Source organism: Nestor notabilis, unplaced genomic scaffold (assembly GCF_000696875.1).
Source record: "Nestor notabilis isolate BGI_N333 unplaced genomic scaffold, ASM69687v1 scaffold2432, whole genome shotgun sequence".
Taxonomy (NCBI): Eukaryota; Metazoa; Chordata; class Aves; order Psittaciformes; family Psittacidae; genus Nestor; species Nestor notabilis.
In genome coordinates this window covers 9,495-18,198 of record NW_009916771.1, presented here as the reverse complement: position 1 = coordinate 18,198, position 8,704 = coordinate 9,495, and positions in this window count along the sequence as shown.

Genomic DNA, 8,704 nt, shown 5'->3' with positions numbered 1-8,704 from the left:
GGGAAAGAAAAGTCTCAAAAGCAACAGCTCTTATTTCAATTGCTATTTCGATAAGACTTACACTTTAATACATGGGTTTTGACAATTACTTTTTCTAGAAAGGCTTGAGAAGGGCAACATGTAAGATGCGGAGATGTTACTCAGATGGGAAAACGAGAAAGAGAGATGAGGTAACTAAAATTCCAAAGTATTTGATTACACTGGGACTACCGGCATTTTCCATCTGCCTCTCACCATCCAGAACTCAATGAACACTTTCTGCCATCCTCTAAGCTCCTTTTCAAGGACTTGATGTATGCCTGGATTATTGAGAAGAAGGCTTTCAGTATTAGCTTGTTTGTCTCTTTCTTTCTGATTGAGAGCAAGATACCACAGCCCATATCTGCTTCCATTCACAGAAATTAGGTAAGCAAGAGCATGTAAGTCTGCTGGCTATCAAAACCTCATGAAGAAACAGTGAAATCCCACTAGCAGAGATTTCATTTAATGGTATAGACACAGGTGAAAACTTAGAAAGTTACAAAATAAAAACAACCCAAAAAAGATAAAATCCTTGTGACTTCAAGATGCAATATTCCTGGACTTAAATGTTACTTCAATAGATTTGAGCTTGTATCTATATGACTTTAATTCTTAGGGAAGAAAAAGATCAGAAAAAAAAACCCAAAACCACAGAACAAAACAACAGATGAAAAGGAGGAGGAAGTAGGAATGCACAGATGTAGTTTACAATTAAAATTAAAATTGAGATTTTTCTCCACCATATATTGACAACTTTATCTTCTTATGTATTTTCTGTTACCATTTTGGCCCACATAATAAGCCCAACCTCATCTCCAACCAGCAAGTTCTAATAACACCTGCAGATCTTTTTACTTCTGTTCCAAGGACAAGCTGCTGCTTCGGTCCACTTCAAAAAGAGCAAACAAAAAAACAAACCCCCCCAAACTGAAAAACCAAAGCTGTACAGACCAGCTCATAAGTTTCCAAACACATGAAAAAAACCTGGTCTGCCACTTGTATTTCCTCACAGAGCTATACTATAAAGACAGCCAGAGAGTCCTCTCCAAAATTACGTGGAAAGATGTCATGCATTTGCTGCACAAGCATAGTCCAGAGAGATAAAATTCTCAAGCACATGGTCCACTGCTAGGACCTTTCTGAAATGTTATGGCCACTTGCCAGCACCAGAGTAGATGCATCACTAGGCACTACACACCAGATTTTCAGCTGCAAGAGGCCTGTCTGGCTTGACCAGCACCCACCTGCATTTGACTGGCCTCAGCAGACATGTCTGCCTGTTCCATGCCCCCCAACAGCAAAGTTTTTTCTAGCTAGAGACATCAACAACTTCTGCACCTTCAGTGACTTAGGAAGCAAGATACACCCTGTGCTGCTCCCCAGAGCTGAGAGAAGGATTAGTTATTCAAAGAGGGAAGACATTAACATCATTCTCTTCTCTCTGCACTGAAGATCCTGACTGAGACCTACTTTTCAGCACAAGCATATTTTTGTCAGTGGAACTAGCTGCTCCAAGGTGACTACATACGAAATCTGTTCCCCAGACATAATTAAACCCTAATGAAGGCTGGCACTTCTCCACATCTGCAGCTCAGAACAGAATTTGAAGAGTATCAGGAATTGCAGTGTACACAGCCCGGGGTCCTTGGATGCGTCTTTCACACGGCAGCTTGCTCAGAAACTACAGTCAGGGCAAGGGGGATGGGAGTGCTGCCTGGCAACAGCCAGAGGGGTCCCATCAGGTTAAGAAAAAAACCAGATTTGTTGATGCTAATCAATAAAGTTAACCAGATCACACAATACTCCCAGATCCCAAAAATCAAAACCAGATGCATTCTGTCAAGACCACACAGCTTTCTGTACGCTTGCCAGTCTCTACCCAGTAAGAAAACAAACCTACCAGAACACAATTACACAGGAGACAGTTCAGAAGAAAGCAAACTGAGGGGAGTCACCCAAACATGCTTTTCACATGTCTATGTCACATTTACAGTTAGAACCTCCACACAGACCAGCCTGAACCAAGTAATAAATACAGACAATGGGAAAAAAGGATATAGTGCAATGGTATTTAAAGATGCAGTCACAAGCAACATAGAACATAAATAAAAGATTTTCTAAATATATGTAGGGTGGCAGTTTTCTTTTTAAAATTATTTGTTCCTAACCCCACAGTGTTTCTGTCTCCCTTCCAAACAGAACTGACTTTAAAAAATAACTTTAGATGGTTCATACTTCTGTAAAAGTAGACTACTTTGTCTTCTCTTTTTATACAGAAATACTTAAATTTTAGTAGACAAGTATATTCCATCTCAAATATTTTTATTATGCATTCTTAACCATATTAAATCTTTTTATATTATTAACATACCCAAGTAGTGGTAGTATATGAGAGAAAAGCAGCAACTATAGAGAGCAGTTGTAAGGTAAAATACATTTCACATGGATAAACTTATAGGAAGAATGGTAAAATCCTGGAATGCTTCAATATTTGGAGCAATTAAAATATTTAGTTATTAAACTATGAACATTTTTCCCCTTTTTTGCTTGCAGACAGTCTGAAAATCAGTGGCTCCTTTCACTTATCCTCAGAAGTTATTATTAAAGCAATGTATTTAAAAGATGCTTATGACCCTTTCTGCAAGAAAATGGAAGCCTTAATTATTTCATTTAATTATGTTTTTATAAAAAGAAAATGAGATGCCTCTTAAATGTTCCATGAAACGTAGATAAAAGGGATTCTATAATGCCAGAGAATGGTATATTTGAAGTTATTCTGCTTTATCTTCTTATTCCTTTCCAAGGAAAGATAATCCTTTCTACAATACAGTCTCTTCTGACACCCGAACTTAGGTGTGGTATTTCCAGCCCTATTCTCTACTGGTATTTAACTCAATATGGTCATGCTGGTGTCATTTCTGCTACCCATCAGGCAGAGAACTGGTCTGGAGTTCTCTTCAAATATCTGACCTTTGCTTAAGTTGCCTTATAAGCATGCACATGCACATACTAATTTAGGTTTTATTTGGTGTACTACACCATCATTTTGGTTTTAATTTCTTAAATTCAGGACAGAAAGTACTGAGTATCTGCTCTCTCTAATGTAATGCTTCAAAATTAACGTAGGAAGCCACTGAATGAACTTTAAATATGGAAATGGATTTAAAAACTGATGAAAAAAAAACCATGTTGTATTTCTCAGGGCTCTGTAAATTGCTACAGGATTACTTTAAGATTAGCGCTTTACTACAGAATTTGACTGTTGCACTTCAGTCAGACAGATGGCTACTGCTGGTATTAAGTTACACGGACTTCTCTGGACAAGCTTTTGGCTTTGTAAAGTTGTAAAAATCCATGGTGATCCGTAAATCCAACCTCCTAAAATGCACAAACCATTATGACCCTTACAAGTTCTTGCTTGCTTAAACTGCACCATAAACCATTTATACAAAGACCTACAATTTTTGAAGCTTGTCAATCCCTAACATCCATTCCATTATCCTACAAATGACTGATGTTAAACTGCCAGGCTACAATTACCCAGTCATTCACTTTATCTTTTAAAACAGCACAAAATAAACTCCTTTACAGTCTTCTAGGACTCTGACATTGTAGTAACAGCTATTGGAAAACTAAGAGTCCAAAGGGGTCTTCTACCACACCCTTCAGAAGATGTTAAATCAGCTGCCTGAATAGAAATTTTTAATGTACAGAAGCAACTGGTCTACAGTAGGAATTCAGCACAGCCAAGTTCCAAGACTTTCCAAAGGGCCAGTTTCTGCAGACAGTCACAGATGCTGAGCCACTTACAGAACACCCAAGCTCTAGAACTAAAAAGTGAGTCACTACAAGCTGCAGTAATGTTTCAAGAATTTCACTAAAGCAGGCACATAGCTTAAAAAAAAAATAAAAATCACAGTCAGTCCTAGGAAAACAGTGCTTGCTCTTTCAGACCTGTGACTGGGATTTTGGGTTTTCTGAGGCTGTGAACTGTCACTAATTCTAGGTGAAAAAAAGTCTGGAAAAAAGGGAAGGGAGAGGAAGCAGAGGGAAAAGGGAGAGGGGGAAAATGTGAAAGAAAAATAATACGCAGCTTGCAAGAGTGAAGAGATTGTAATCTACACTTGTTGATCCCGTTTCTCAGACTGGGTCTACATTTGTATTTTAGTTTGGATCTGAAGTAGACTTTCGAAGGGCAACTTCTGATAGCCTCCCCACACTGCACTTCAGTGCACACTGCAGAGCAAATGTGGAGATCACATACTGGATTTTTTCCAAACAACAATCAATTGGCAGAAGAGAAATCCAAGATCCAAGACTGCACGTAATTTGCTTAACCTGCTGGTGAGTGTTCATGCACAGGACTGGTCCAGAGCTAACATATGACACTCCTCAGATATGCATAAGGCTGTACACTGGTCCTGTAGGTCCTGTAGAAGCAGAATGGGTCTGCAGGTCCAAACACTTTGTCCTACAGATCTGCTCAGACTGCAGCTAAGTCAGGGACAGCTCCAGATGAGTTTCCCACAAACATCTGCTTGGTAGTATCAATGATCATTTCTAACTTATGTTCAGTCTTTTAATCACATGATTAAAAGACAGCTGGACAGGAAAGATAAAGAAAAGACAAAAACATTACTAACACAGATGAAATATTTGAGAAACCAGTATATTCTGGTGCCTGCTTGCATACTCAGAAGGTTCTTCTGTACCCAAAGAGTCAGAAAAATGTTGATTGGATGTGGCCACTTGGACATCATCCACACCAACCAGCCCCTTGAAGTGGAACTAACACCAATACCAGACCATGTTGGCCACGGCTTTGCCTGGCCAAACCTTGAAACCCTGTGCAGATGGGTTATTCCACCATCTCTTCAGGCAACCTGTTCTGGTTTTGCACTAGCCTCACAGGGAAGTTTCTCCATTATGTTCAACCTAGATACGCTTTACCATGATAATCTGGTGCAGCTGAAACATGAGAATTAACCTACAAACAAATCCCTCATTTGTTCATGTACTGTGCCTGTTAATAAAAGTAAATATGAGCTTGTGAAAAAACATTCAGAGAACCAGGAGGTAGAATAACTTGGGGCAAAAAGGGACAGTAGAGAGGCAGAAGAATGGGAATACATCACACAAGGTACATTAACAAGGACAAAATTGCTTCACAACAGTGCCTTCTGCAATTATCTATCGTTCAAATAGTTGCAAGTAATCCAGCTGAAGATCTGGCATTCACTTTTAAAACCTTGCCAGTGGTATATTTTTTGACTATTTCATTTCTTTACATCAGTGTTTGGATTCCTTACCCTTCTAAAAATAACTAAGACATTAAAGTGAATGACTTTTGTTTATGTTTGGTCATGTTTTGCTTCTATTTTCTTTGCATGTCTCCTGTTACTTTCACCTTTTAAAACATTTTTAAAAAATGCAGTAAGAATCATTACAAAACTACATGTATTTAGAAATTTCACTTTTTAATCCTGAATATATTGTTAATTTCACTGTATGGGATCATTAGGCATTGGCTAAGGTTTATCTAGTGGCACAGAAAATTTTCAAAGAATCCTATTAATCTAATCTAGATAAAACCGGATTTCTGAATGACTGTTACTGGCATTGGCCCTGTTGGACATGGGGAAAGCTTCTAGCAGCTTCCCTCAGAAGCCACCCCTGTAGTACCCCTGATACTAAAACCTTGCCATGCAAACACACAGGGTACAAGAGTACAGTGTACCAGTTGTACCAATGTAACACTTTAGTTATGGTCAAGAAGTCACTATTCACTACTTGAAGAACAAAACAGCTTTCTGAGTTACTTCTCTTATGCTGTCATTCCTAAAAGATAACCACTGGTCTGCAGGCACACACATGTATTTTTTTTTCTTAGGACCAAGTGGACCATAACCATTTCACTTGACCTCCAACACATTATAAGCAAAAATAAAATAAATCATCCTGTAATTCTAGAGCAACTCTTATCTACATGTTGGTTTGTTTACAGGCTTCTAAGCTTACTCACACTACTCCCTAAAATTACTAATGACGCTGGCAAAATAAGGCTGCAGCACTGTCTAATGACTCTTCCACTTGAAAGAGCATAATATTACGGCTAAAAAAACACCTACAAGCCTTAATAAGACACTTTAATTTGACAAGAGGGCCTGATCTAACACCTCTCAACAGTGCACTTCTGCAAGTAAATTTACCTCAAAAACACTGTAAGAAAACTGCTTCAAGGAACAACAAAACTAAGGAAATGCGGTAATGTCCAGCAGAGAAAATTAACCTCTGAACCAACTGCACTGATTGCACTCTCGCTCATACACACACACACACCTTTAGGCAGAATGAAGGAGCAAACAGCTCATTGTGCAGAAACTGAAACAATTTATGATGCTTTGCCATGAGATGGTTACTCAAAACTCCTTCTCAAAACTCCTTCTTCTTTTACCTGCCAAAGTTATTCTGGCTTAACAATTACTGATGGACATCGATGGATTTTGAAAAACACTTCATGTCCTGGCAGTTTCAACTTTTGCATCTCTGTTTCTTAATGTGGTATTCCTTGCATGAATAGATAGAGTCAGAAATTAACTTCAAGTGCTAACAAGATAATCTAACAGGATACCAAAAATTAGGCTGCACCTTTCCAAAACAAAAACATCCACCGCTAGATGAATGCTTAAAAGCAAAATACTTGGCCACACAAGTTACAAGTATCTTTGCAAAAAGATTAAACATTTAAGGGAAAAAAAAAACAAACAAAAAACCCCAAACCAAAACCCCACAAAACCCCATACTGATGAACCCAACAAAAAAACCACACGCACAAACACCCCCCCCAAAAAAAACCCACCAAAAAACCAACCCCAAACCAACAAAATGCAACAACCAAAAACCAAACAGAAAAGTCTCAAGTAGGAAAGACATGTCCGTGAAGCAGATTAGGGCTACTGATAGTGTTTTCTTTCAGTATTACTTAAGATACAACAAAGATGCATTTCTCTTTTAAGAGCACTTACTTTTTTAAGTAGTTTAAATCTTTTTTCTCTTCTGTGTGTAGTTTTGAGCTAAGAAACTCACATGGATGGCTGCTTTTAAGGGTAGCAGGTCTCACTGTCAAGCGAAATTACAGTTGTGTGTCATCTGGCAATACAAACAATGTAACACTGTCCACAGGTCAAGTCCCCAGGTCATACATCCTTGTGACAACATGGGGGATTGGGCTAGATGATAAATAAAGGTCCACTCCAATCCCAACCATTCTATGATTCTATTAAAAATGAGCTGAAACCAAGCTCATTGCTGAAGATGTAGCTTCTGTATCTCTATCTCAGTCAAAAGTCCTCTACTCAAGCCTGCAGACTGGTTTTTCCATCCACTAAAAACGTATTTTTTACGGATAGCCACATCACAAGAGGATAACCTCTTTCAGGACAAAATGGAGCAATGTCTGAATCTGTATTCAGACTAGGAACAGCCAACAAAAGATTTGCCTACAAACAGAGACATTTCTAATGCAATTTCTTTTTAGAATTATATTTATCAAAATAAAAACTAAATCTGAAGTCTTACATGACCTATTCCTTTGAGCCGTATTTTCAGAATTGTCTCCAGCAACAAAGAAAATAAGATGTTCAATACAAAACTACGTTTTTCACTCTATGATTAACATTCAGCTATTGTAAAGCTCAGTATGAAATTTGGTTCAAATACCTATATACCAACCACTTCACATACTGTAAGAGATTATCAGCCCCAAAGTGCAGATAAGCAGCAGGTCCCATCTACATTAATCAAAGCATACATACGCAAACCTCAGATCAGGCTGGAAGGTAAACATACAAACCAAAACACAAGTGCATTAAGAGGTGTTTGGAAGGTGCTGATCAAACCATTTGACATCAGAAGGTTATCTTAATCCTGTTACCGTAAAAGATGGTCAAAGAAACTCTCCAAGACTCGATCTGGAGTTTTAGAAAGCAGGCATTCCGTATTGCAGTGCTAGGTGTACACGAGTCATCTTCTAAAGCGGAGTGCATCTGGAGTCTACAAGCAGCATCCATGTATCCAGAAAGCTTATACATATGTAGAACCTTTCTGGGAAATGCTTTACATATTCGCTAGATTTTCTGGAGCTAATTGTAATACTTGCATTTTAATTACGCATGCGCTCTCTTGCTGAATGGTGGTCTCGATGGGTCTCTGGTGGTCGACGATAGTCTTCCTCACTGTGTCCGCTGATTGACCTCTGTGCTTGCACATGTGCAAGACTCCTGTGAATTTCTCAACAACTGTGTCTGTGTTTTAGGTCAGCTTATTCTGATTTGTTCGTTATCTTGAAGATCCAGCCCCATCTGTCTTATCTTCATACCAGGTTGACTATGGAGGGGTGAACCAGCCTCATCTGTCTTGGTTACTCCTTCCTTATCTTCACAGGCTACCTTTGTTTTATGCATACCCCAAGCCCACACTGGCCCATCTTGCTCTCAACAAAGCAGTCCCAATTTAAAAACTATCATCTTGCTTACAATTAACAGAGCAGTTTTAATTTACAACTTAGCATTTTAGCTTACATTCCAATGAGACAGGCATTCCAACACATACAGGAAAAGTTGCAGGACACTGTATCAGAGAGTGGGAATGTATCAAACGATGCCAAGTCCCAGCTCCTCAAAAG